General features: G+C 40.9%; 1 long non-coding RNA gene across 1 annotated transcript; it reads left to right on the forward strand.

The window, feature by feature from the left end:
- Window positions 1–441: 441 nt before the first annotated feature.
- LOC134809206 (uncharacterized) lies at window positions 442–26709 on the forward strand. The gene is made up of 3 exons (XR_010154324.1): window positions 442–602; window positions 7244–7382; window positions 26531–26709. It is a non-coding gene; the product is annotated as an uncharacterized LOC134809206 (long non-coding RNA).
- Window positions 26710–27613: the final 904 nt, after the last annotated feature.

A 27613-nucleotide genomic window follows, 5' to 3' on the forward strand; every position in this document is an offset into this window, starting at 1 on the left:
CTTTCATTGAATTCCTGTTTTGCTTAAGTTGTCTAGAATTTGTTATTTTTAGTGAAAAATATAAACCAATTATGCCCTCACATTAAAACACACTCCACTTAGGCATCTCCTGTGATCTCACTGGAGAAAAGTGTGGACGTTATTTGTAATTTGACTCAGAATAATAGGATTAGTTTGGTACTAGTAACAACGGAGATAAGTAACTAACTTTTTGTGAAACTTCTTCCTGGGGTGAAACAAAATCTATTGTGGAAACTCTTTCCAATCATCTCTGGAAATTTATTAAGTGACCTAGTATATAATGATAATTTACCATGATATTTGATAATATAGTTTTGTGTGTTCAGAATAATTTCTTTTTTCTTTACCTTTGAAAATAATGCATTGATAGTTAATTTTCTCCTAAATTGTCTGTTTTTATTTCCATAAAAGGTATTTATTGAATTTCTCCTTACTTTTAATATAACTAGGCATTGTGTGATCAAAGCAAAATAAATATGTTCTTGTTTCTGGAATTACTAAAGCTTTGAAAATGGACTTATCGACCTCAAACCAATGGGACATATTCCTATGTGGCCTTCTCCCGTGTTAGGGTTCCCAGGGTAAGTGGTGATTCCTTTTCTGTCTTTTTAAAGATTTTAGAAATGCAGCTTCTGCTGTGGGCCACTAGGTGGAGTACTTCAGAGCAGGGTTTGTGGGAGTACAAAGCTAACTTCTGCTGCTTTTGCTTGATGCTTCTGCAGCAACCTTGACTACTGTGGATGATAAGTAACCATTTTCTTCCTCTTCTTTCTTTTTTCCCCTCACTCTTTGGAGTGAACTTGAAACATTTAGGAAGTTTGTTCATCAACGTATACCGTGTTTATGAAAATCCGGCTAAGATAATATGGTAGGACTCCTTTGGTTATAAATAATAGAATTCAAACTCAAACTGGTCTAAGCCAAAAAATATATATTAATTTGTGGACTCGTATAATGGAAAAATCCAGGGTATAGCTTCAGAATGGCTGAACGTAGGGACTCAGGACTTGGCTCCTCTCCTCTTCCTTGCTTTTTCCTTCCCCATTGATTTTATTCTCAGACAAGTTTTCCCTTTGTGCTGCAATGTGGCCATCATCACTCCTCCAGTTTACATTTCCTTAGTTCCATAGCCCCAGAATAAAGCAAAAACAGAAACACTTCTAATAGTTTCAATAAGAGACTAGAGATTGACTTTGGGTGTGAGGCTTGGATTTCATGTCCATCTCTACTTTCATCTGTGCCAGGATTAGAAGTCTATTCATTGGCCAGGCCTGTGTCACGAGCTCATACAGGGTTTCCACTGTCCACACAGTGTTTTGCAAGTATTAGAAAATGGCTCCCCTTTCTCCAGTTAGATGCAGCCCTGTATCGGTGCATGTTGCTTGGAGAAGAGCGTGCAGGCTGGATTTCAACCCCCCTTTCTCCCTTAGCTGGGTTTCTTCCTTGAGCGAACAACATACTTGTTAGTAGCTGTCCTGTGCTTATTCCTGAAACTGGGGGTGAAATCAGCCCCCACGCGAAAACTGAAGGACAGAAGGTGGCTTCATCTAGGGTATCAGATAATGGCTAATAACAAAGGGAGGGGACAGTGGGTGCTGTGTGGGCAAAAGGAGCAAAAAATAATCCTAACCTGTCTAGACTTCATCTCAGAAGCCATATGCAACCTTCTTCAATGGAAATATTTAACACTTCAGGAGTGCCAGGAAGGCTATAAGGAGCATATCTCTTAAGGACCTAAGTTAGGGCATTCTAGAATGTATGCTTTATGGATTTACCTTATAAATATATAACATTGACTAATACACACAGAAAATATATTGCAGAGTAACATAGATGACAGAACTTGAAATACATGACATTCTACCGCAGTCTATCATTATTTTCTAACTTATCAAAAGACTCAGAGGATCTTTTTTTTTTGTATTGATAAATTTCTAACCAGAGCCCTATTTACTCGTGTCTTGAACAACAGAGTATTTGCAAATATATCTGAAGAAGGAAGAGAAAGAAAATGATTCCAAAAAAGCTGATAACATTAAGACAGCTTTTTATAGAAGATGTAAATTTGCAACCACAAATTAAAAACTTATAGGAGATACACAAAATGTGAAGAAAAATAAATGAAACCAAACCACTACAAGAAATAACCAAACTAAGAAAACAGCAAGAGAGGAAAAAAAAAAAAAAAAAAGAACTGCAAAACATATGAAAAACAATTAACAAAATGCAAGTTACTCCTTACCTATCAACAATGACTTTAAATGTGAAAGGATTAAACTATCTAATTAAAAGACATAGAGTGCAACAATGCATAAAAGATACTCATCAGTACATATTTATAAGGGAGTCACTTTAGATATAAAGATACATAGAGGCTCAAAGTGAAGGGATGGGAAAAGATACTCTATGCAAATGGTAACCAAAAAAGAGCAACGGTATCTATACTTAGATCAGAAAAAATAGACTTGAAATCAAAAACTGTCACTAGAGACTAAGAAGGTCATTATATAATGATAAAAGTTCACTTCAATGGGAAGATTGTAAATATATATCCACCCAACATTAGAACACCTAAATATACAAAGTTAATATCAACAAAGATAAGGGGAGAAATCAGTAACACTAAAATAATAGTAGGCAACTACAGTACCCCAAATTCAATAATGGATAGAACATCTAGGCAGGAATAAAAAAAGAGGAAACAGCTGACTTGAACAACACAGTAGATTAAACACTGACATATACAGAACTTTCCATCCAACAGCAGCAGAATATATATTCTTCTCAAGTGAACACAGAATATTCTCTGAGATAGATCAAATCTTAGGTCACAAGGCATCCTACAAATTTAAGAAGTTTGATATAATGCCAAGTATCTTCTCAGACCACAATGGAATAAAATTAGAATTCAATAACAAAGAAAACAGAAACATTTACAAAAATGCAGAAACTAAACAACACACTCTTGAACAACCATTGGGTAAAAGAAGAAATCAAAAGGGAATTTTAAAAATATCTTGAGACAAACAAAAATGAACATACAACTCAACAAAACTTACAGGATGCAGCAAAAGAAGTGCTAAGAGGGAAATGTTACAGTGATAAATGCCTACATTAAAAAATAAGAAAGATCTCACTCGAACAACCTAACTTTACAAATAAACAATTAGAAAAAGAAAAACTAACTAAACCCAAAGTTAGCATAATGAAGTAAATAATAAAGATTAGAATATAAATAAAATAACTATAAAATAAAAAACAATAGAAAAATCAACAAAACTAGAGTTGAATTTTTGGAAATACAAACAAAAATAACAAACCCTTAGCTACACTAAGAAAAAAAGAGAAACTCAAGTAAATATAATCAGAAATGAAAATGGAGACATCATAACAAATGTGCAGGAATACAAATGATTATAAAGGACAATTAAGCAATTATATGCCAATAAATTGGATAACCTAGAAGAAATGGATAAATTCTTAGAAAGATGCAATCTACCAAGGTGGAACAAAAAAGAAATAGAACAGACCAAAAGCAAGCAAAGAGATTTAATCAGTAATCAAAAATTTCCCAACAAAGAAAAGCCCAGGTGCAGACGCTTTCATGGACAACTTCTACCAAACATTCAAAAAGAACTAACACCAAAACTTCTTAAACTCTTCAGAAAAAATAGAAGAGAGAATACTCTCAAACTCAGTTCATGAGGCCGATGTTACCATGATTTAAAAGCTAGATGAAGACAACACAATAAAAAATAATTACAGACCAGTATCCTTAATGAATATAGATGCAAAAATTCTCAATAAAATACAAACTAGCAAACTGAATTCAAAAGCACATTGAAAAGGTCATACACCATGACCAATTGGAATTTATGTATGGGATACAAGGATGTTTCAATGTGTAAAAATTAATAATGTGATATACCACATTAGCAGAATGAAAGACAAAAATAACATTCCAATAGATGCAGAAAACACATTTGACAAAATTTAATATACTTTCATGATAAAACTCTCAACAAAATAAGTATACAAGAAACTTACCTCAACACTATAAAGGCTGTATATGAAAAACCTATATCTAATATTATAATCACTGGGGAAAAACTGAAAGCTTTTTCTTTAATATCTGGAACAAGACAAGGATGTCTACTCTCATCACTCCTATTCAACATAGTACTGGAAGTCCTAGCCAGAGCAATCAGGCAAGAGAAAAAAAAGGCATCAAAATTGAAAGGAAGGATATAGTTACCTCTGTTAACAGAAGACATGATTATTATACATTAAAAACTCTAAAGACTCCACAGAAAATGGTTAGAAATAATACAGTCATTCTTTCATATCTGCTGGGGATTTGTTTCAGGACCCCCTCAGATAACAAAATCTGTGATGATCAACTCCCTCACATAAAATCGTGTACAGTTGGCCCTATGTATCCATGGGTCCACATCTGTGGATTCAAAACACCACAGATGGAAAATATGTACAAGTTAGGTTCATGGTTGATTGAGTTCATGGTTGCAGAACCCATTGATATGAAGGACTGACTATATAATAAATATACTAAAGTTGTAGGATACACAATTGACATACAAAAATCATTGCTATTTCTAAACACTAACAATGAATTGTCTGAAAGGGAAATTTAAAAAACAGTGTCAAATAAACTACTTTGGAACTAACTGACCAAAGAAGTGAAAGACTTAAACACTACAAATTATAAAAGATTGATGACAGAAATTTAAACCAAAGTAAATTGAAAGACAACCCATGGATTGAAAGAGTTAGTATTGTATTATTAAAGTGTCCATATTACTCAAAGCAATCTACACATTTAATGTAATCCATATCAAAATCCCAATTGTACTCTCACAGAAATAGAAAAAAAAGATCCTAAAATTCATATAGAATCACAAAAATCCCTGAGTGGCTGTAGCTATTTTGAGCAAGAACAAAGCTACAGTATCACAGTTCCTGACTTCAAATTAAATTACAAAGCTGTAGAAAGAAAAACACTGTGGTACTGGCATAAAAACAGACACATAAACCAGTGAAACAAAATAGAGAACCTAGGCATAACTCACACATTTGCAACCATTGATCAGGCAGAGGATATGCAGAGGATAGGCAGAGGATATGCTCTTGACCAAATGGTGTTAGGAAAGCTGGATGTCTACATGTAACAGAATGAAATCGGACCCCTAGCTCACGCCTTATGTAAAAATTAACTCAAAATGGATCAAACGTTTAAATGTAATCACTGAAACCACAAAACTCCTGGAAGAAGACAGGAGAAAACATTCTTGACATTGGTCTTGGCAATAATTTGTTTAGATATGATTCCAAAAGCACAGGCAACAAAGGCAAAATAGATAAATGAATTACATCGAACTAAAAAGCTTCTGCACAGCAAAGAAAACAACTAGTGAAATGATAAGGCCACCTATGAAATGGGGAAAATGTTTGTAAACCATATCTCTTATAAGGAGTTCAAAAAATAAGAAGGACACACACACAACAATTCCAAAATTATAAATAACCTAATTTTATTTTAAGGCAAAGAACCTAAATAAATACATCTCCAAAGAAGAAATTCAAATGGCTAACAGGTATAAGAAAATGTGCTCAACATCTCTAAACTTCAGAGTAATGCAAATCAAAACCACAATGAGATATCATGTCACACCTGTTAAAATGGCTATTATCAAAAAGAGAAGAGATAAGTGTTGGTAAGAATGTGGAGAAAAGGAAACCATTATACACTATTGATGGGAATGCAAATTAGTAAAACACAGAAAACAGTATCGAGGTTCCTCCAAAAAAAATTGAAAATAGCACTAGCCTGGTGTGATGGCTCACACCTGTAATCCCAGGATTTGGGGAAGCCAAGGCAGGAGGCCAGGAGCTCCAGACCAGCCTAGGTAACATAGCAAGACCCCATCTCAGAAAAAAAATTAAAATTAGCCAGACATGGTGTTGTACACCTGTAGTCCCAGCTACTCAGGAGGCTGAGGTAGGAGGATCGCTTGAGCCCAGGAGTTCAAGGCTGCAATGAGCTATGATCTTGCCACTGGACTTTACCCTGGATGACAGAGTGGGACCCGGTTTCAAAAATAAAAAAAAAGAACTACCACATAATCCAACAATTTCACTTCTGGATATATGTCCAGTGAAATTGACATAAGAGTCTTAGGGAGGTGTCTGTCATCCCGTTCATTGCAGCATGACACACAATGACCAAAATATGAAAATAACCTAAATGTCCTTTGGCAGAGGAACAGATGAATGGGTAAAGAAAATGTGACGTGTATACATAAAATGAAATATTATACAACCTTAAAAAAGAAGGAAATCCTTCTATTTGTGAAAACATGGATGGAGCTGGAAGATATTGCGCCAAGCAAAAATGCAAGACACAGAGACAACTACTTCATGATCTCACTTACCTGTGGAATCTACAACAGTCAAATTCTTAAAAACGGAGACTAGGACAGTGGTTGCCAGGGGCTCAGGGAGGGGAAATGGGGTGATGTTAATTAAATTGTGCAATGTTCAAGTTATAATAATTTCTGGAGATATAATGCACAACGTGGAACTACACTGTATCATATTCTTGTGTTCTGCTAAAGGACTAGATCATAAATTAATTACTGTCAACACACACACAATGGTAAATATGTAGAGATAATATGCTAATTTGCTTGATCATGGTGATCCTTTCAAAAAGTATAGAAATATCAAAACATTAAGTTACCTTAAATTTATACAATTTGTATATGTCATGTTATTATGATAAAGCTGTTAAGAAAGATTTAGTAAATCATGTCTACAACCTGGGAACTTTCTCATGACAGGGAGGGCTGCAGTAGGAAAATGGAATTTTGCAACAAGTATAGGGTGAGGGACATGGGAAATGATTGATCAAGTGTTTAAGAAATGACCTGGGTGGAAGCTACATCAAAGGGTATGAGCTTTAACGCATCAGTCCGTAAACTTTTTGGTTTCAGGAACACTTAACATTTTTAAGAGTTATTGAGGACCCCAAAGACCTTTTATTTATTTGGATTATGTCTATCTATATTTATCATATTAAACATTAAAACTGAGAAATTAAGAATATAATATACTTATATGTTTACGTAAATCACATTTTTACTTAAAATTATCATTTTTAAGCAGTAAAGTTGGTGAGAACAGTGACATTGTTTTATATTTTTAGGTATGTCTTTAATGTCTGGTTTAATAGAAGAAAACTTGGTTCTCCTTTCTGCTTCTATGTTTAATTTCTTGTGACATCCCACGTCAGGTAGCCTCTGGGAAACTCCAATTATACTTGTGAGAGAATTAAAGTGGAAAAGGTAAACAAAACCTGTGTATTTTTATGAAAAGACTTTTGCCCTTGCAGAGCCCCTGGAGGGGACTCAGGGACTTCTCAGGGTTCTCTGGCTCATGTGTTCACAGAGTAGAGGGTAAGTCCGCAAGAGAAAGCAGTGATTGGCTGTGGGAGGTCTTGCTGAGAGGTGGTAGAGAAGAGGTTGGATGTGGAGAAAGTATGGTCCTTGTTTTCATTTCTTTTCCCTTTCCTTTGGCCTCTTGTTGCTGGGATTTCCTCTTTAGATGATCGTATCACAAATTAGAAATAGCATTAATGAACATTCTTGATACTGCCTAATGAAAGTTTTTGTTTTGTCTTCCTGAGTCTTGATACATTTCAAGAAGTCTTCTATCTCATTTATTTTTCCCACCCAAATTTGGAATTTAGGAAGAGTCGATATAGCTATATTTAGATGATTTATCTCCCTGAAGACATTTTGGGATCATTTATAAATCTCTATAAATAATGCTCTGATGTCCCTTTATTTTGTTTAGAGACTGGGTCTTGCCATGTTGTCTGGAGTGGAGTGGCTCGATCGTAGCTCACAATACACAATACAATCAAACTCCTGGGCTCAAAGTGATCCTTCCACTCAGCCTCCACAGTAGCTAGGTCTGCAGGTGTGTGTCAGCACGCCTAGCTTTTGATTACTATTATTATTTTTGTAGAAATGGGGGTTTCATTATGCTGCCCAGGCTGGTTTTCCGACTCTTGGCCTCAAGCGATCCTCCTGCCTTCCGCCATCTGAGGAGCTGAGATTACAGGTGTAAGCCACCATGCTGGTCCTGATGTCATTTAAATACAAACATGATGTTATATTCCTTGTAGAAAGTGCTACATAAATATAATTTTTTTGAAATAGGATCTTGCTGTGTCACCCAGGCTGGAATGCAGTGGTATGATCACACTCACTGCAGCCTTGACCTACTGGGCTTAAGCAATCCTCCCACCTCAGCCTTCCAAGTAGCTGGCTCCTGAGGTATGAGCCACGAAGCCCAGAGAATTTTTCAATTTTTGGTAAAGATCCGCGTGTCAGTGTGCTGTCCAGGCTGGTCTTGAACTCTTGGGCTCAAGTTACCCTCCGCCCAGGTGTCCCAAAGTGCTGGGATTACAGGCCTGAACCACTGCACTGGGTCCTAAAAATTCATTCACTTTCTTTTTTTGTCCACAAGGTGCTGCTGTTTCCCTTCTAATAACATGAGACAGCTCACTTGAGAACATCAAGAACACGACATTCTCTAAAATAAATCACAGTAGTTCCTTTCCCATAACTATTAAGTTTTCAAGGTGTTATCAGGTTTATTTCATAGAAAAAATGTGTAAAATTTTTCATGTAGAAACATAATCTTTTAGCAATGAGTTAGTTAAAAAATTGGCATTGTCAGAATGAAGATTTCCTTTTCCCTATAATTTTATTTATTATAATTATATTTTTAATGATATGAATTGCTTTATAAAAACTCATTACATTATATACCCAATGACTGTGAAATCGTCTGCTTTGAAGCACAGTAAAATCATCAATCAGCATAGTGGGTCTAACACAGTTCCTTCCATTTTAAGAAAGCTATTTACACTCCAATTTGCAAGTTGGACTTTACAAAAATTAAAACATTTATAAAATATACTAACTATGATTGTTTCAAAAAGTAATTTTTTTATGGTAAGGAAATAAATTGAAGCTTTGTGTTGGAAAATGCAGAAAACAAATCAGCATTCTTTATAAATAGATCTTACTGCTGGTTTAGAAATTACCTTATGTGCTTTATAGATGATGGAAAATGAAATCAGCTGCAGTTAGCAGTGTGCATGCATCGTATTTGCTTTGTCACTTTCAGAAAGGTTATGGAATATTGGCAGGTCAGGATTCTCAAAATGATAAGTTCTAAGAAGAGGCTAAATGAAAAAGAATTTTAAAAGCAAGCCTAGTTGTTTAATATATACATGGACGAGTTATGGGGAAATCCTGGACTGGGAGCTAGCAGATCTATGTTCTGACTTTTACTAAGTCATTGGCTGCTACAGCAGGCCAAGCAGACATAACTGCCAAGGCTGCCTGGGAGTTGGGTTGATTGGCAATTGGCACAGGGAGAGAGGACAATTGCCAGAGTAATGGCCAAATATTCAGGGTTTCATGTTCAGTGAAGCAGGACGTGCATTTGTATCCCAAGGGCAAAACTGACGCTAGAATCTGGGCCTCCTGGCTGAATCTGAGTCCACAGTCTGATGAGTAGGATGAAGTAGTCTCAGAAATCCAAGCCAGCCAGAACCCATGAGGTGTGCTCTGCAGATATTGGCTGGTGAGCTGCATTAAGATGTTTCATTCCATTGAGCAAACATTCTTTGATTGGTTAGGTTAGCATCCCACAAGAGCAGAGACAAATTCTTCAGAATTTGTCCATGAAGCTATAGTCCCAGAGCTTATATTTCAAGGGAAGAGGGAAGAAACAGCATCTCAGGATGGTAGGTGATTACAGCTAAACCGAATTCTGAAAATAAAAGGAACCCTATGTCTTTGTCTGCTCAGGCTGCTGCTACAAACAACTGTAGACTGAGTGGCTTAAACAGCATAAACTTGTTTCTCACAGTTGTGGGAATTCAACGATTAAAATCTGGACCAGCAGAGCCAGTGTCTGGTGAAGGCCCTCTTACTGGTTTGCAGGTGTTCTTGTTGTATCTTCACATGGCTGAGAGAAGAGGGCTCTAGTCTCCTGCTCTTCTTATTAGGATGCTAACCCCATTGTGGGAACTCCAACCTCATCAAAACCAAATTACTTCCCAAAGGTCCTCCTTCTAATGCCATTCTATTGTTAGAGTTTCAACATGTGCATTTGTTGATGCAAACATGCAGTGCACAGCATCTAATCTAATCAAATCAGTTGTCCCTTGAATAAAATTCTAGCTCCTATAACAAGACTTAAAATTATGACTTGGTTGTTGCCAAAACTGTCTATCTGGATTTGCTAGAAATCAAATATACTTGAATATTTCCTCTAAAGATTTTCTCATTCCTACCCTATTGTTTATATTTACAGAATTCTTAAATAATTACATATACAAGGCTTCTATTAGCTCTGACAAGAGCTTCTATTAGCTTTGACTATTGCAAGCAGCTTTATAGCACTGTAGGTAAAAGCATGTGCTTTGAAATCATACAATAAATTTATTAAATGCTAAGCACTTTATATTCACTATTTAATTTTATCATCTTAATCACCTTCATTATTACCTCCATTAAACCCTATTTGTTGGCTACTTATATTATACTGATTTTGCAAATCTAAATTTGAGAGGCTTTCCCTATGTCACATAAGTTAATAAGTGGCATAGCTGGGGTTTGAATTAAAGTCTACCTGATTCCAAGATCTATTTGCCATTGTTCTACAATATGTACTTTTTAGGTCCCTGAGGATGCTAACAGCCTTTCTTTTGAAATCTGCCTTCTTTCTGCATAGCAGCTTTATTAATATGTGATTAGGGCACCATATTTCAGGCAACAAATTCTTTGAAATCTTTCATTTCCATAGTGAGATAAGGATCAGTTCTGTGGCATTGTCAGCCAGAAAACATCATTTGGAGACAATCTTGTACAAGAAGTAGAAGATACAGCTGGGGGCCTGTGGAGGACAGAAAGCTCACAGCTTCTGTCCATACCCCTTTCACTTCCTCCTCAAGGAGATGGACCTCTGTGGTTGGTCAAGCTTAAGGATCTTTTATGGGCCACAGCTAATGGTGAAATCTTCCTAACTCTAGGTGAAGATTAATGGGCAAGTTGGAGAGTTAAGGTAGCTTGTGGCTGCTCCTTTTAGAAGAAAGTCTGATCATTGCTCTCTTATTTGTGGAACCCTTCTGTTCCCCCAAATGCTTGGTAAGACATGCCTGAAGACCAATCCTGTGTCAGTAGACTTCATATCTACTCTCTTCTACCAATCACACAACTACAGACAAATAAGAAAAATAAAACAAAGCTCAGACACACTCCCCTGGCATGGAGGCCACTCTCTGGCTGGCTGCTTTTCTCTACCCTGGCGCCTCCTGGGCATTTGGCTCTTTCTTAGATCAAAGCGAGACGTGGGTTTGGGATTAAAGAGAAGTAGGTGAAAGGGGTCTCTGGCCTGTTTTGGCATTAGACCAAGTAAATAACAGAGTTCTGGCTTAAGCTCAGCTCTGTAGAGCTTTCTCTGTGTTTGGGGAAAATCTCCGATGGTAATGAAGTGATATTTTACTGTGCTTCGTTTTCTGTACATATATCTCTTTCTTAGGTATGTTGTGAGGAGATTCGTTCCCTGGACGAATATATTTCTCAAATAATAAAACTTGAAAGTCAAAATGATGCCTCAATCCATGGACTACAGAATAGATGTTGTGTTGGCAGGCATGAAACCAGCATGTGTTTCCCTGTACATCTCCATTAGAACTCTTTAGTCACCAAGTACATTGTCAAAAAGCTGAAGTATTTGAAGTGAATCTTTTTTTTCTGAGCTGTAGGTCTCAACAGTGGGATTAAAATACTCAGTAACCCATGCAGTAAACAGCTCTGATATCATCCAAGTGTTGTTGTTCCATTTATAGAGCAGGGGTAGTGTAGATTTAGCATAATTCTTAAGAGGTGCCCTAGGATTTATGGAATAGCAAATGAGCATTGGCTTGTAACAAGAAGTCAGCCTGTCCTTTAAATCTTTTTCTTTTTCTTGATATAAGGTCTCACTCCATTACCCAGGCTGCATTGCAGTGGCATGATCTTGGCCCACTCCATACTTGACCTCCTTGGCCCCACAATCCTCCCACCTCAGCCTCCTGAGTAGCTGGGACTAGTAGCATGCACCACCATACATGGCTTATTTTTATTTATTTATTTAATTATTTTAGAGACAGGGTTTCACCATGTTGCCCAGGCTGATCTGAAGCTCCTAAGCTCAAGCCATTCCTCCACTTCAGCCTCACAGAATGCTGGGATTGCTGGCGTGATCCACCCTGTCTGGCCTCTAAATTCGTGTTATGGAGACTCATTTTCATGGTTAAAATGTCCTGAATTGACTGTGGCCTGTTGGGAGGCGGGATGGAGGAAACTACTTATGGAAAATGAAGAAGAAAGGGAAGCACACCAGAAGCAAGAAAGTGTCATCAATTTTTACATCATAGACTCCATGATAAAAAGAAAGTACAGGTGGCTTGTTATCAAGGCTGACCATTGGACTGTGGACTGCACCTACAGCTACCAGGTTCTTCTGGATAGTCCCAGTTTTAAATTTTTGACCTGATATTCATGAACACAGTGCTACTGGTCAGACCTTTGTCCAGGTTTAAGCTTCAGAACATAATGTCTTCATGCAGTGGGAGGCCTGGTTAGGGTTATGATTCTGCCCTGGGGCATCAGCCCCTTCTGACCTGGAGGTAAACTTGGCATCTACTACTTACCTCTACACTTGAACAGCCAAGGATGGGCTGAGCACAGAGGCTCACATCTGTAACTCCAGCACTTTGGGAGGCCAAGGCAGGAGGATTGCTTAAGGCCAGCAGTTCAAGACCAGCCTGGGCAATATAGTGAAACCTCGTCTCTGTAAAAACAAACAAAACCGAGGATGGTGGGTGACAGGGAGCAGTTCAACATGGGAAACTGAGAGCTGGAAGGACCCTTAGACCAGCCCCCCATTAACAGATGAGACTCTACCCTGAGATTATAGCCTAAGGTAATGCATTGAGCTTTTCTAGAGATTTGAAAATAATCAATCCTAAAACCCCCAAGCATACTGCTAATGTTTGCTATTGAATAATGTTTTCTAGTCTGGGTGTGGTGGCTCCTGCCTGTAATCCCAACACTTTGGAAGGTTGAGGCAAGTGGATCACCTGAGGTCAGGAGTTCGAGACCAGCCTGGCCAACATGGTGAATCCCCGTCTCTACAAAAATACTAAACATTAGCAGGCCAACGTGGTGTGCGCTGGTAATCCCAGCTGCTTGGGAGGCTGAGGCAGGAGAATCCTTTGAACCTGAGAGGTAGAGGTTGCAGTGAGCCAAGATCACACCATCGCACTCCAGTCTGGGCTACAAGAGTCAAATTCCATCTCAAAAATAATAATGATAATAATAATGTTTTCTACAAGCAAGGAGTTACTTTGTACTGTGAACTGGTGTGAAGGGATCCGCCATGTGTAAGCTTTTGGATTGATGACAGTTATTTCTAGATCACAGAGGTGGGAATGCTTGTTGATCATCTTCTGTGTTCTTTGTTATATTGATTGATTTTTTAAAATTAGCATTTTTATAACAATAAAGTCATAAAAATAAGTAACTAAAATAAAGTAATCTAAAAAGCCCGAGCGTGGTGGCTCATGCCCAAAATCCCAGCAGTTTGGGAGGCCGAGGTGGGTGGATCCCCTGAGGTCAGGAGTTCAAGACCAGCCTAGCCAACATGGTGAAACCCCATCTCTACTGAAAATACAAAAATTAGCCAGGTGTGGTGGCAGGCACCTGTAATCCCAGCTACTCAGGAAGTTGAGGCAGGAGAATCGCTTGAACCCAGGAGAAGGTGCTTGCAGTGAGCTGAGATTTTTCCATTGCACTTCAGTCTGGGTGACAAGAGCTAAACTCCATCTCAAAACAAAACAAAACAAAAATCTAAATGTAATTGAGTTGAATATTTAAACTTTTAATTGACATTTCAAATTAGATTCTAATTCCACTTAAAAGATCATCTCATAGAAGCACATGTACTCAATTATATTAACTCTGTGGTTTCATTTACGCAATTTGTTTTGTGAAGGGGCACAAAGCCAACCAGATTTTAACAGTGTATAAATATGTATTTATTAATTTAATTACAATGACAATACTCTCAGCTCCCCATTTGAATATAGGAGAGCATCTGATCTGTGTTCTGGGACAGCATGCACTATAGGTGTGTGGAAATACCGATGCCCTCAGCTGTGTGGCAGGCTCAGTGGGACCTGGAGTGCAGGAGCCCCTGGGCCATTCACCTCTGGCCACAAAAGTCATTGTCCATTTACCCCCAACTGCTATAGAAATACTATTTTCAGTGGTTGTTATGATGCAAAAGAAAAGAAGAAGGGAGATTTATTAAACTTTTACATGTAAGATATGTTAGTAAAGAAAGTCTACTTTCTTCGGGCTTAACTAAAAATCTATACTAGTATTTATGCCTTTTGGAAATTAGAGGTGTCTATTTAAATATTATGAAGCAAAGCAACTGAGTATTAGGTAAGACAGCCAAATACAACTGCAGAATTGTAGAGGTTTTGTGTTACATGTATAAGAATATTTCATAGCAATAATCTTTTAAGACTCTGAAGACACTCCACAGTGAAGCAGAAATTAGAACAGAATTAATAATACTGTGTATGCTCTCAGTTCACCAATTTATCAGAACTAGCTTTATGATTCAGGAGGGTGTCTGCTCTTTTGCAATTGGAAGAAAAGAAAGAATATTTTATTTTTTGACTCTTTAGATTTTCTTCACTAACAGTATTTCCAAGGCTAAGTAAGGGGGTTGCAAGTAACGCTAAGAGAAAAAAGCAGTCTTGAGCAGCTTTTTAAAAATGGTCTTAAAATATGGAAAATGAAGCCAGGTGTGGTGGCTCACTCTTGTGATCCCAGCACTTTGGGAGCCTGAGGTGGGAGGATTGCTTGAGGCCAAAAGTTTGAGACCAGCCTGGGCAGCATAGCAAGATCCCCATCATTGCAAAAAACAACTTTTTAAAAAAATTAGCTGGATATGGTGGTGCATGCCTTAGAGTCCCAGTTACTTGGGAGGCTGAGGTAGGAGGAGTTCTTGAGCCCAGGAGTTCAAGTCTGAAGTGAGCTATGATTGCACCACTGTCCTCAAGCCTGGGCAACAAAGTGAGACCTCTGCCTGTCTCTCTCTCTCTCTCTCTCTCTCTCTCTCTATATATATATATATATATACACATATAAGTATATAATATATATAATTTCCATATTTATATATATGTGTATATATATATATATATATATATGGAAAAGGGAAGGGGCCAAGAATATCAAAGACATTGAAGAAAAGGAAAGATTTGTCCTGCCAAATATCAGGATTTTTTAAAGCTACAGCAATTAAGACAGTGTGGTCCTCACTGAAACACTGACTAATGAAACAGAATAGAGAGTTCCCAAGCAAATCTCCACAAATTTAATCTTCGATATGTGATGTAGGTGACATGGCAGATCAGCAAGGAAAGAAAGGACTTTTCAATAAATAGAATAGAAAAATAATGGTTATTGATATAAGAAACAAAATGAAATTATATTCCTACTTCACTCTATATACAAACATTAAATTCCAGATGGACAAAAGACTTACATGTCAGAAACAAAACTTTAAAACTTTTAGTAGAAAATGTAAGTGAATGAGACACAAAAAGCCATTTAACCATTAAAAAAGATTAGACATTTTGACTATCACAAAATTAAGAACTTTTTACATCAAAAAGTGGAAAGATAGGCTGGGCACAGTGTCTCAAGCCTGTAATCCCAACAGTACATCACCTGAGATCAGGAGTTTGAGACCAGGCTGGCCAACATTGTGAAACCCCATCTCTACTAAAAATACAAGAAATTAGCCAGGTATTAGTGGCAGACACCTGTAATCCCAGCTACTTGGGAAGCTAAGGCACGAGAATGGTCTGAACCCGAGAGGTGGAGGTTGCAGTGAGCCACTGCACTCCAGCCTGAATGACAGAGCGAGACTCTGTCTCAAAAACAAAAAATAGAAATTAAAAAATAAAAGTAAAAAAGTGAAAAGATAAACTATAAATTAGAGAAGATATTTGCAGTAACTGAAACCTACAAAAGATTAATATCATATCAACTAAGTATAAGGAGCTCCTATGAATTAATTTTAAAAATAGCAACCCAACAGAAAATTGGGAAAATACATTAATAGGGATTTCACAAAAGAGAAAGCCTGCAAAACATAAAAATTTTCTCAACCTCATTAGTAATCAGGGAAATGCACAAGATACTTCACATCTATTCTCTCCACAAATATTAAGAAGTTTGACAATACGAAATGTATTAGTCCCTATTCACACTGCTGATAAAGACATACCTGAGACAAGGAAGAAAAAGAGGCTTAATTGTATTAAGGGTTCCACATGGCTGAGGAGGCCTCAGAGTTATGGCGGCGGATGAACAGCACTTCTTACATGGCAGTGGCAAGAGAATATGAGAAGGAGGCAAAAGAAGCAAAAGATGAAACCACTGATAAACCCATCAGATCTTGTGAGATTTATTCACTATCACAAGAATAACATGGGAAAGACCGGCCCTAAAGATTCAACTACCTCCCCCTGGTTCCCTCCCCGAACACATGGGAATCCTGAGCAATACAATTCAAGTTGAGATGTGGGTAGGGACATAGTCAAACCATATTATTCTGCTCCTGGCCCCTCCAAATCTCATGTCCTCAGACTTCAAAACCGATCATGCCTTCCCAACAGTCCCCCAAAGTCTTAAATCATTTCAGTATTAACCCAAATGTCCACTTTCCAGTCTCATCTGAGACAAGGCAAGTCTCTTCTGCCTATGACCCTGTAAAATCCAAATCAAGCTAGTTACTTCCTAGATACAATGGGGGTACAGGTAATTGTAAATACAGCCATTCCAAATGGGAGAAATTTGCCAAAACAAAGGGGTTACAGGCCCCATGCAAGTCCAAAATCCAGCAAGGTAGTCAAATTTTAAAGCTCCAAAATGATCTCCTTTGACTCCATGTTTCACATCAAGGTCATGCTGATGCAAGACGTGGGCTCCCACAGCCTTGGGTAGTTCTGCCGCTGTGGCTTTGCAGGGTATAGCCCACCTCCTGGCTGTTTTCATGGGCTAATGTTGAGTGTCCACAGCTTTTCCAGGCTCATGGTGCAAGCTGTCAGTGAATCTACCATTCTGGGGTCTGGAGGAGAGTGGCCCTCTCCTCACAGCTCCACCAGGAAGTGCCCCAGTAGGGACTCTGTATAGGGGCTCTGACCCCACATTTCTCTTCTGCACAGCCCTAGCAGAGGTTCTCCATCAGAGCACCACCCCTGCAGCAAACTTCTGCTTGGACATCCAGGTGTTTTCAAACATCCTCTGAAATCTAGGTGGAGGTTTCCAAACCTCAATTCTTGACTTCTATGCATGTGCAGGCTGAACACAACATGGAAGCTGCCAAGGCTTGGTGCTTGCACTCTCAAGGCCATGGCCTGGGTTCTATGTTGTCCCCTTTCAGCCATGGCTGGAGGGGCTGAAACACAGAGATACAAAGCCCTAGTCTACACACAGACAGTGAACCTGGCCCAGCCCAGAAATCCATTTTATCCTCCTAGGCCCCGGCTTGTCATAGGAGGGGCTTCTGTGATGACCTATGACATGTCCTGTAGACATTTTCCCCATTGTTTTTGGGATTAACATTCAGCTTCTTGTTACTTATGCAAATTTCTACAGACAGCTTGAATTTATCCTCAGAAAATGGGATTTTCTTCTCTGTCACATTGTCAGGCTGCAAATTTTCCAAAACTGTATGCTCTGCTTCCTTTATAAAACCGAAGGCCTTTAACATCACCCAAGTCACCTCTTGAATGCTTTACTGATTAGAAATTTCTTCCAGTAGATACCCTAAATTATCACTCTCAAGTTCAAAGTTCCACAAATCTCTAGGACAGGGGCAAAATGCTGCCATTCTCTTTGCTAAAACATAACGAGAGTTACCTTTGCTCCAGTTCACAACAAGTTCCTCATCTCCATCTGAGACCACCTCGGCCTGGACCTTATTGTTCAAAACACTATCAGCACTTTTGTCAAAGTCATTCAGCAAGTCTCTAGGAGGTTCCAAATTTTCCCACATTTTCCAGTGTTCTCCTGAGCCCTCCAAACTGTTCCAATCTCTGCCTGTTACCAAGTTTCAAAGTCACTTGCACATTTTTGGGTATCTTTTCAGGAGCACCCCACTCCACTGGTATCAATTTACTGTATTAGTCTGTTTTCACACTGCTGATAAAGACATACCCAAGTCTGAGAAGAAAAAGAGGTGTAAAGAAAAAGAACTGTAATTGGATTTACAGTCCCACATGGTGGGGGAGGCCTCAGAGTCATGGCAGGAGGTAAAAGGCACTTCTCACATGGCAGCAGCAAGAGAAAATGAGGAGGAAGCCAAAGCAGAAACTCCTGATAAACCCATCAGATCTCATGAGACTTATTCACTATCATGAGAATAGTACAGGAAAGACTGGCCTCCGTGGTTCAATTACCTCACCCTGGGTCCCTCCCATAACATGTGGGAATTCTGGGAGATAGAATTCAAGCTGGGATTTGGGTGTGGACACAGCCAAACCATATCACCATATATGGAGAGACTGGATCAACAAGATCATCTCAAACTAATACAGGAGGTGAGAGTTTAAATTAGAACAACCACTTTGGAAAGCAATTTGGATTATCTTATAAATTTGAGCATTCTCATATGTTATGGCAAAGTAATTCCTCTGCCATAGGCCCTGGAGAAACTCTTGCCCATATGTACCAGAAGTATTAAAAAAAATGCTCATGTAATGCCATTCATAATAGCAAAAATCTGGAAATAAGCCAAATGTTCATTAATAGGAGAATGGGTAAATTAATAGGAGAATGGGTAAATAAATTATACCCTTAAAAACTAAATAATATGTCATTTAGGGTAATCATATGTATGCAATAAAACAATGTTTTGTTTTTTTTTTAAAGGAAGAGAATCCTAAACATAAATTCAGGGTATTAGTTACCCTCGGGCTGAAGGGGGAAAATCAGGAAAAAGGACAGAGGAGGAGCAGATGTTAGGGTCAGAACCCTAGTTCTTTGGTTGTGTTGTAAGTTCACAAGTGATTACCATATTGTTCAAATACATTTACACAGAGGCTCAGGCACAGACAAGGATGAAATAGGAGCCAAGGTGTGCTATGAGCCAAGGATTATGATTAATCCAATTTTGAGCACTTTAAGCCATTTGAAAAACAGAAAAGCAAAACAACAAAATAATTTTTAAGAAATTGAATATAGGGTGCTATGCTCTGAATGTGTCCCACTAAAATTAATCACCAATGTCATAGGATTAGGAAGTAGGGCTTTTAGGTAGTGATTCAGTCATGAAGGGAGAGTCTTCATAAATGGGTGTAGGATCCTTACACAACTGGAAGGAGTGGGCTTCCCCTGTTTTGCCCTTCCGCCTTCTGCCATGTGAGGACACAGTGCATCTCCTCCTGAAGACACAGTGCACAAGGTGCCATCTTGGATGCAGAGGCCCTCACCAGACACCAATCCTGCTGGCACCTTGATCTTGGACTTCTAGCCTATGGAACTGTGAGAAATACATTTCTGTTCTTCAGAAATTACCCAGCCTAGTGTATTTTCTTATATAGTAGCACAAACTCATTAAGGCACAATGCCTCTTGTCATTTTCTTCTACAGTTTTCTTTGTTGCCTCTTTAGCACTGGGTCATTTTATATTTGATCCTTCATAATACCTCTTACTTTCGGTTTTTCACATTTCTGTTCCAAGTGTATTCTTAGATACATATTTTCCACTATTAGTTGGCCTCAGGGGTTGCCAGGGAGTGTGTGTTTCTGTGCCACCACTGTAGGACTGTGTGTGTGTGTGTGTGTGTGTGTGTGTGTGTGTCCCATTCTCTCTTCTCTCTCTGTCTCTCACCCTCTGTGTGTTTCTTTCCCTCTCTCTGTCGGTCTGTGTGTGTGCGTGTTTGTGTGTGTATGCCCGTGTGTGTGTGTATCTTTGGACGAATGTGCTCTGTTCGCCAAAATGCGAACTTTTGCATATCGGCCAGTCTTTGTTGAGCCTCTTTCTGCGTCTCTGCCTGGGTCCCCTGGCCGGTTGTCCATCATTTTCACGGCGGTTCCACTTTGGGTTTGTGAAGTCCTCGATCATGTGAGGAGACGCGTCAGTCCCAGAGCAATTGAAGTCTCATCCCCATCCTGAGCGGCCTCTTTTCTAGGATCAAGAGGACCACACTCCAGCCCAGGACAAAACCCCACAGCAGCTCATTGTCCGGCAGGAGAGGAGCAGACACACCTCCAAGAAGATGGTTGTACCTCTGCACGGCTCTTCTCTGAGCAATGAAGCCACACCACGATACAATTCTGAGGAGGAAGCCGGGAATGGGAGACGGCAACAATCCCTGTCCCTGGAATGCTGGCCTCTCTGGACAAGTCACGTGTTTCACACCCCTCCCCTTATGCCCGTGGCAGTGGCAAGGTCCTGTAACCTGCCTGGGCTCTGGCCTCTGCTCTGTCCTCCCTCTTGCTCTGTCTCCCCTGTTTCTGAGGGGCCTAGTTGCCTCTTGGTCTGGCTGAATAACTTCTACGAAGATCGCTTCCCAGTCCATCAGGGAGACACTTTCTGGAGATCCGTGACATGACTCTTTCTCTCTCCAAACCTGTTTCTGCTGGATTGGGCAGGTCTGATAAGCCTGGAACACTTGGCTTCCATGCGTGTCTCAGACAGGGAAGCTTCTTTGGTCTCCTGGCTTCACCTCATGGGTGGGTGGATTGCCTAGAATAAGCGCTAGGTGATCATGACTGGCCTTGTCTTCTAGGACAGGTGGTGTCCCATTTCCTCTGCACGTCCTGTCTCACAAATGAGGGATATCCTCTCCTCTGCTCATAGGTGGACTGATTCCTTGAATCTTTTGGCTGTAATGAATGTCAGGAAACCAAAGGAACTGGGCTGGGCCTGGGGATGTGTTTGGGGCTGGGTGCAGGGAAGGTTGCGTCAGGGCTACCTGGGCAGTGGAGGCTTCGGGGTGGGGTGAATGTTGCAGAAACCTGTGTGCTCCTCTGGCAGGCATTTCAAAATGTGGCTTGGACTGAGGCACAGGCCCCATCCAGGTTCCCAGGTCTTCTTTGAGTTCCCTTGGCACTCAGGGAAAGGCCACTTGTTTCCCGTTTCCACTGGGCACATGCCTGGACACCGTTGTTGATTTTGCCATCACCCCATATGCCTCCGGTGACGCACATTCACACCATCTGCTGTGGGATACGCCAGTGCCACGCGTGATCGCATTGTCTCCACCTCAGCTTCGCACCGTCCCTGTTTGCACCTGTCCTGGAAAGCGGTGTCCGCTTGCAGGAGCCCCAGGGCTTTTAAAAGCGGGGCACACCACTGCTCTTTCAACGGAGGAGGGAGGCAGAGGGCTCACGGATCAATGAACTTTCAGCTGACACCACGCTTTGAGGGCCATGGGATCATTCTGTGCTGCAGCGAGGACCTGCCTGCCTCACCAGATGTGCTGAGCCCATCCTTTCTAACCCAGAGGGGTCCAAACTAGGATCTGAAGAGGAGTCCTGAGAACCCAGCAGGTGCCCTGAAGATCCCCCTCCATCGGTGGAAGTCGGCTCAAGGAGGTCCTGAAGACTGGACTCCTGGGGGTTTGGCCCGGGGACAGGATACTCAAGGACTCCTCTCCCACCCCGCCCCAAACTGGACCTCAGCCCCCACGCCACAGTCCCCACTTTCTCCCCAGAGCTGAGGGACAGACAGAGAATTGCGACTAGAAATTTGATCGATTGCTACGAGGGACCACGTGGCCGGGGGCTGGCCAATGACCAGGCCGCCCAGGATGAGTAATAATGGAAGCAATTTGTAACTTTCAGTAACTCTCTAGGCCTGGGTACCGGAGGGAGGGAGGCGGGCAAAGGAGGGGAGATGGGCACCCCCAGTCTTTCCATCCTCCTCATTCGTCTAGGGGCACCCGAATCCCCTATTCCTTATTTCCCGTATCAATCAGGCACTGGCAGCGTCCTTTGCCCACTCCTGTTGGCCGCCGCGGCTCCAAAGCGAGGTAAGCTGGTCCTCTACCCCTCAAACTCTTCACAACCCTCACCCCGTTTACTAGCACCTGCAAACCACAGCCTCCCTTCCTGTCCCATTAGTGAATTTAAATCGGATTTTGTTTTTCCTCTTAGTTGAAAGAAAAAAATCTTTTTGTATTCTTTTGTGTAACCTATCTCGGATTTGGAGAAAATTTTAATTCAAATTAATACACTTATATTGGGGGGGTGAGTGGTACTTTCCTCCTTTTCAATAAATTTCTATACTTGCTACTTTATGGAGAGTTTGCTTTTCTTTGGGGATGAGTTACACCTTATGTTTTCACATGTGTTACTTCTTTAATGATAAGTGCAACTCCTTTCTCCATTCCATCCTCCAATTTTGCTATTTATAAATATCACCTAATGGATTTAGAGTTTATTCATTTTTCTCCTCCCTCACTAGTTTTTCAGCTGTTACAGAATCACCACAGTTTATTTTTCTCTGTATGTGGATGAGGTTTTGTGTTGATTCCTCTTTTTGTTTTGTAAATGAATTTATTGTTTGGGAAACTCTTGGGGTGGTGTGTGTAAAAAAGGTCTTTTGATTAATTCCAACCTCTCCTCTTCTGAAGAACAATTTGCTTGAAATGTTTTGTGTATTTTCCTCATTTTTATTATGTTTAAATTTGAGGTATTTTACCTTCTTTAAAACCTGACCTCTTTTTAAAATTTAACCTTTTGCATGTTAAACCATTTTTAAGGTTTTTATTTTATAAACTGCAATGGTTAGTAGATTTACTTGCCTTTCCCTGACCTCCTTTACGCTCCTGCCTCCTCCATCTCAAAACTCCCATCCCCAGCTTCCACAATTCTCAGCTTCCAACGGACTCATCCTCCCCTCTCCTCCCAGCCAAGGAGGGATGCCTGGGAAGTAGACAGTGTCCTTCTTGGGTCAGAACCTATGCTCTGGTTCTAGTTCAGGACACCTCCAGTCTCACCTCCAAGCTGGCAAAAAGAGTGAGAGCAGAATTTCTGTTCAACTTTTTCATTTGGGACCAAGTTCTTTCCACTTGGCTGTATTCTGGAGAACTCTGACACATGAAATTGAATTTTAAATTCTCATTTTTTCCCTAAATTCTACGAAAAGTGCAGGCAGATTGTTTTTCTTCCTTAAATGTAAGCTGTTAGCTTAGGGGTCAGCCCTTTGGGTCTTTTACCTCCTGGGGGAGACTTCTCAGAGAGACACACAGTGTTGATTCTTCCTTTTAGTTTTTGTTAAGGTAGAAGGGGCAGGGATTGAGGAAGCCCAAGTTGATCTCTGGCTCTAGCTCTGAACAAAGAAGGGTAGAGAGCTGGCCTGGGGACTTGTCCCTTTTGTCAGTAAGGTTTGGCTTAGGAGAGAGTTTGAAGTAAATCCCAGCTCTGAGGAAATTCTTCTTTTTAGCATTACTGTGAAAATAAACTCTTAAAATGGTGTGACATGGCTTCAAACTATTCAGATTCCTTGAAGTAACAAAAACAAACTTACAAGAGTAATTTGTGTTTCCCAAAGATCCGCCTCCAGTGACTGTCCATTTCTCTCAGGGAAACAGAACCCAACTGGGCAGAAGCAAAACTGCCACCCCTCCGCTTTCAGTTCCCCAGTCACATTGACATTCTGGGCACATTTGGCCCAGCCCCCGTCCCTGCTTCTCCCAAGTATGAATCTAAGTTACTATTAATAAGCGGCCGCTCCAAGTTAATTGGCATTAAAAGAATTCATTTCAATTTGTTAATATTAAATGAATGCTCTGCACTTTAGCTCCCTTCTTCACCCTGGATTCCCAGATGAGTGATGGGAAGAGGGGGCAGGGAAGTAGAATGAGGATTTTATTTCTGGCTCTCCAGCTTAGCCACTGTGGTGCCTCCCCTGGGGGTGTGCGATTAGGCACAGTGGGGGACTGCTTGGGGAAAGTCTGATGGTCTTTTTTGGTGAAATTCATCTGTTTCAGCAGGAGTTGTGTGGGAGGGTGTGGGGGGAGCAGAGGGAGAGAGACAGAATGGTTTGGGGGACCTTGTGGGGAGCAGAGGGACTAGGGAGAAAGTGGGAAGGGAAAGGGATGGAGGTCAACAGGAGTTTTGGAGAACAAGGGTTGTAGGCTGTGGGGGGTAAAGCAGATTTGTGAAGAACTGGTGATAGGAACTAAACAACCCACCTAGAAGGGGAGGGGCTTCGAGCAGGGGTGGGGAGGTGGGATTTGAGGCAAAACAGCTAGGAGTTCTGAAACTATTAATATCTAGCTGTGTGACTCAGGGCAAGTTGCTTAACTTTTCTCTCTGCCTTAGTTTCTTGGCCTGTAAAACAGGGATACTAATAATAGAACTTATCTCAGGGGGTTATTTGGAATTAGAAGAAATACATGCCATGTGTTTTCCACAGTGCTTGGCACATAGAAACTGCCAGTAAATGTTAGCTCTTTTTATGGCAGAGTGGTTAACAGGATGGAATCTGGAGCTAGACGGCCTGGTTTTGAATCGCGGTCATGCCTTATGTGAGTTGTATGACCTAGGCAAGTTACTTAACCCCTTGTGCTTTAGTTTTCTTGTCTGTAAAACGGGGTTAATAGTACCTAGGTCAAAGGCTGCTGTCAGGATTAAATGAGTTATATGTACGAAGAGCCTGGAAAAATGTCCATCCCATAGGAAACACTGTGTAAGCATTAGTTGTCATTAATATTGTTGCTCTTCTGATCTAGGAAGGTTGAAAATAGAGGCACAGGTGAGCTACTACTTACAGGCTAAGATTGGAATCAGATCAACTCTTTCACTCCTGTCCCTGAAGCTAGTCCTGCAACTGGGGCTGCATGTGAGGGCTTGGGGAGAGAGCCTATAACCCTGGAAGCTGGGATATCCAAGTCTTTCCTCTGCTCTAGCTCTTGGGTTGGTGGTCCCTCCAAGACCCATAGACTCGAAGTCACTTCTTTTTCCCTGGGCAGGGTTGTGTTGGATCTGGTAATGGGAGAATTACTTTCTTGGTCTAATAACTCCCTTTAGTAGAGAGGTAGTCCTGGGAGTGTGAGTTGGGGGAGGTTGGGTAGAGCAGAGGAGATTAAATATCCTTTGTGTACCAGCCCACACACACTTGACCTCACCAGAGGGTTGGGAAGACAGAGATTCAAAGAGATTAAGTGATCTGACAAAGTTCTAAAGCTAGAACTTGGCAGAGTTGGCATCTGAACTCTGATCTGATTGATGACAAACTTAAAGCCCTTCCATTGATGCATGCTTTTTGAAGGGAGGGATGGGACACGTGTAAACTTGGGCCAGGACCATGGGGTAGATGGAAGATGGGTGAAGATAGAGTATTGGAGTGGGAATTGGCCAAGCAGGAATTTTTCAATCATGGAAGATTTCCTGAGAAAAGAGATTCCAGATCAGGGTTCAGATGGTAGGGGAATGAGGATAGGAAGTAAAGAAGAGGGAGGGAGCCATGCATTGACAAGGAAGGAGAAGAAAAAAGAATTTATGCAAAGGCTGGGTCAGAGTAATGGACATGAATTTGATTTGCCTTCCGTTTGCCTTACCATTTATTGAAGGCATACTATGTACTAGGTACATACATGATCACATTTGATGTTCACAACAGCCCTGACAAGTGGGTTTCTTATCCCTATTTCCAAAAGAGTTCATTGAAGTTCTGAGAGCTTAATCCCCACTTTAGGTTACACAGTAGTAGCTGGATTTCCTGGCATCAGAACCCTCACCTAGGCTGCCTCTGAGCATGGCTTCTGTGTCCCAGTCTCAATTTCCATGACTGTTTCAGGTCCTCCTGTTCCCCCACATTTGTAGTCACTCTTGGTGACTGGGAACAAAGGGCTAGAGCGTGAGCTGAAACTGAGACAGGGAGTGGCAGGCAGGCAGTGGGGACAGAAACTTTTCTCACATCCACCCATGTGAAGAAGATGGACAGAAGGGTGGTCTTTCTGGACGGAGGCTTCCAAGCCACTTTCCGGAAACAGCTGATCTTGGGATGAATGGCAGGGACCTGATTGGGTAGGGGATGGGTGGTCACATTGTTTTCTGGGCTGTAGACTTTATTTCCCTTCCTTTGGGAAGAGAAGAGGAAGAGGACAGCTCAGGTGTGGGTTTGAGCCCTGGATTAAGACTGCCCATTGTCCACTAAAATCTCTTCTTTCCTTGCTGCCCGAGGGTGGAGAGACACCCAGCTGGACACTCCATTTCCCAGCTGTCTTGTTGCCAGGTGTAGACACAGGGGAATGTGAGGCGAGCATGTCCTCAAAGCCTGACGGCATTGGGTAAATTCTCCTTTGTGTTCTGTCTTTCATGAGCTGGGCAGATGTGCCTGAGACAGGTTTGACCAGGCAACTGAAAAGATATCCCTAAGAGAAGACAAAGCAAAGGTATGAAAGGAACACACGTCCCTGACTGACTAGGAGGAACAGAGCTGCCTGCTGTCTGGAACCGCTTCCTCCCAGACTAAGTGAGAAATAAACTTCTGTTTTCTATATGCTACTGTGTTTTGGGGCCTTTGTGTTATAGCAGTTTTGCTGTCATCCTTTCTAATTCACCTTCTCACACCAGATATTTCAAATTAAAAAGATTATATCAGGCCAGGTGCGATGGCTTGCGCCTGTAATCCCAGCACTGTGCGGGGCTGAGGCAGGCGGATCACTTGAGGCCAGGAGTTCGAGACCAGTCTGGCCAACATGGTAAAACCCCATCTCTACTAAAAAATACAAAAATTAGCTGGACACAGTGGCACACTCCTGTAATCCCAGCTACTTGGCAGGCTGAGACAGGATAATTGCTTGAACCCAGGAGGCGGAGGTTGCAGTGAACTGAGATCATGCCACTGTGAACCAGTCTGGGCTACAAAATGAGATTCTGTCTCAAAACAAAAAACTGATTACATCAGATCACGGAATAACTATAATGATATTTATTGGGCCAGATAGTATGCGAAGGACTGTATGCACATTATTTAGTGTAATCTATGTGACAATCCTCTGAGATACATGTTACTATTATTCCAGTTTACACACGAGGAAACAGGTTCAAGGAAGGTAAGTTATGTGCTGAGGGACACACAGGAGGGGGTGGAGCTGGATTTCAAGCCCACTGGGTGTGCAGAACTGAGCCTCTTCACCATGGGGGCAAATCCCTCCTGAGGACAGGGCTGGAAAAGCCATGGAGATCATCTTGTGCTTGGACAAGCCTCTCGCCAGTCACCACAGGGTCCTGAGACTCCCATTACTACCTTCAAGAAGCTCAGCAGGCTACTACTCATGTTCATGTTGGGTCACTATATACGGTTTTATTTGAAGGAAGGACCCCAGAGTTAAACTCATTTGAAAACCCCTGATAAATTCAGTCCCCTCCCTCTTTTTACAGGTGAGGCCTGGAGAGAAGAT

This window comes from Pan troglodytes, chromosome 21 (assembly GCF_028858775.2).
Source record: "Pan troglodytes isolate AG18354 chromosome 21, NHGRI_mPanTro3-v2.0_pri, whole genome shotgun sequence".
In the NCBI taxonomy this organism is placed as follows: Eukaryota; Metazoa; Chordata; class Mammalia; order Primates; family Hominidae; genus Pan; species Pan troglodytes.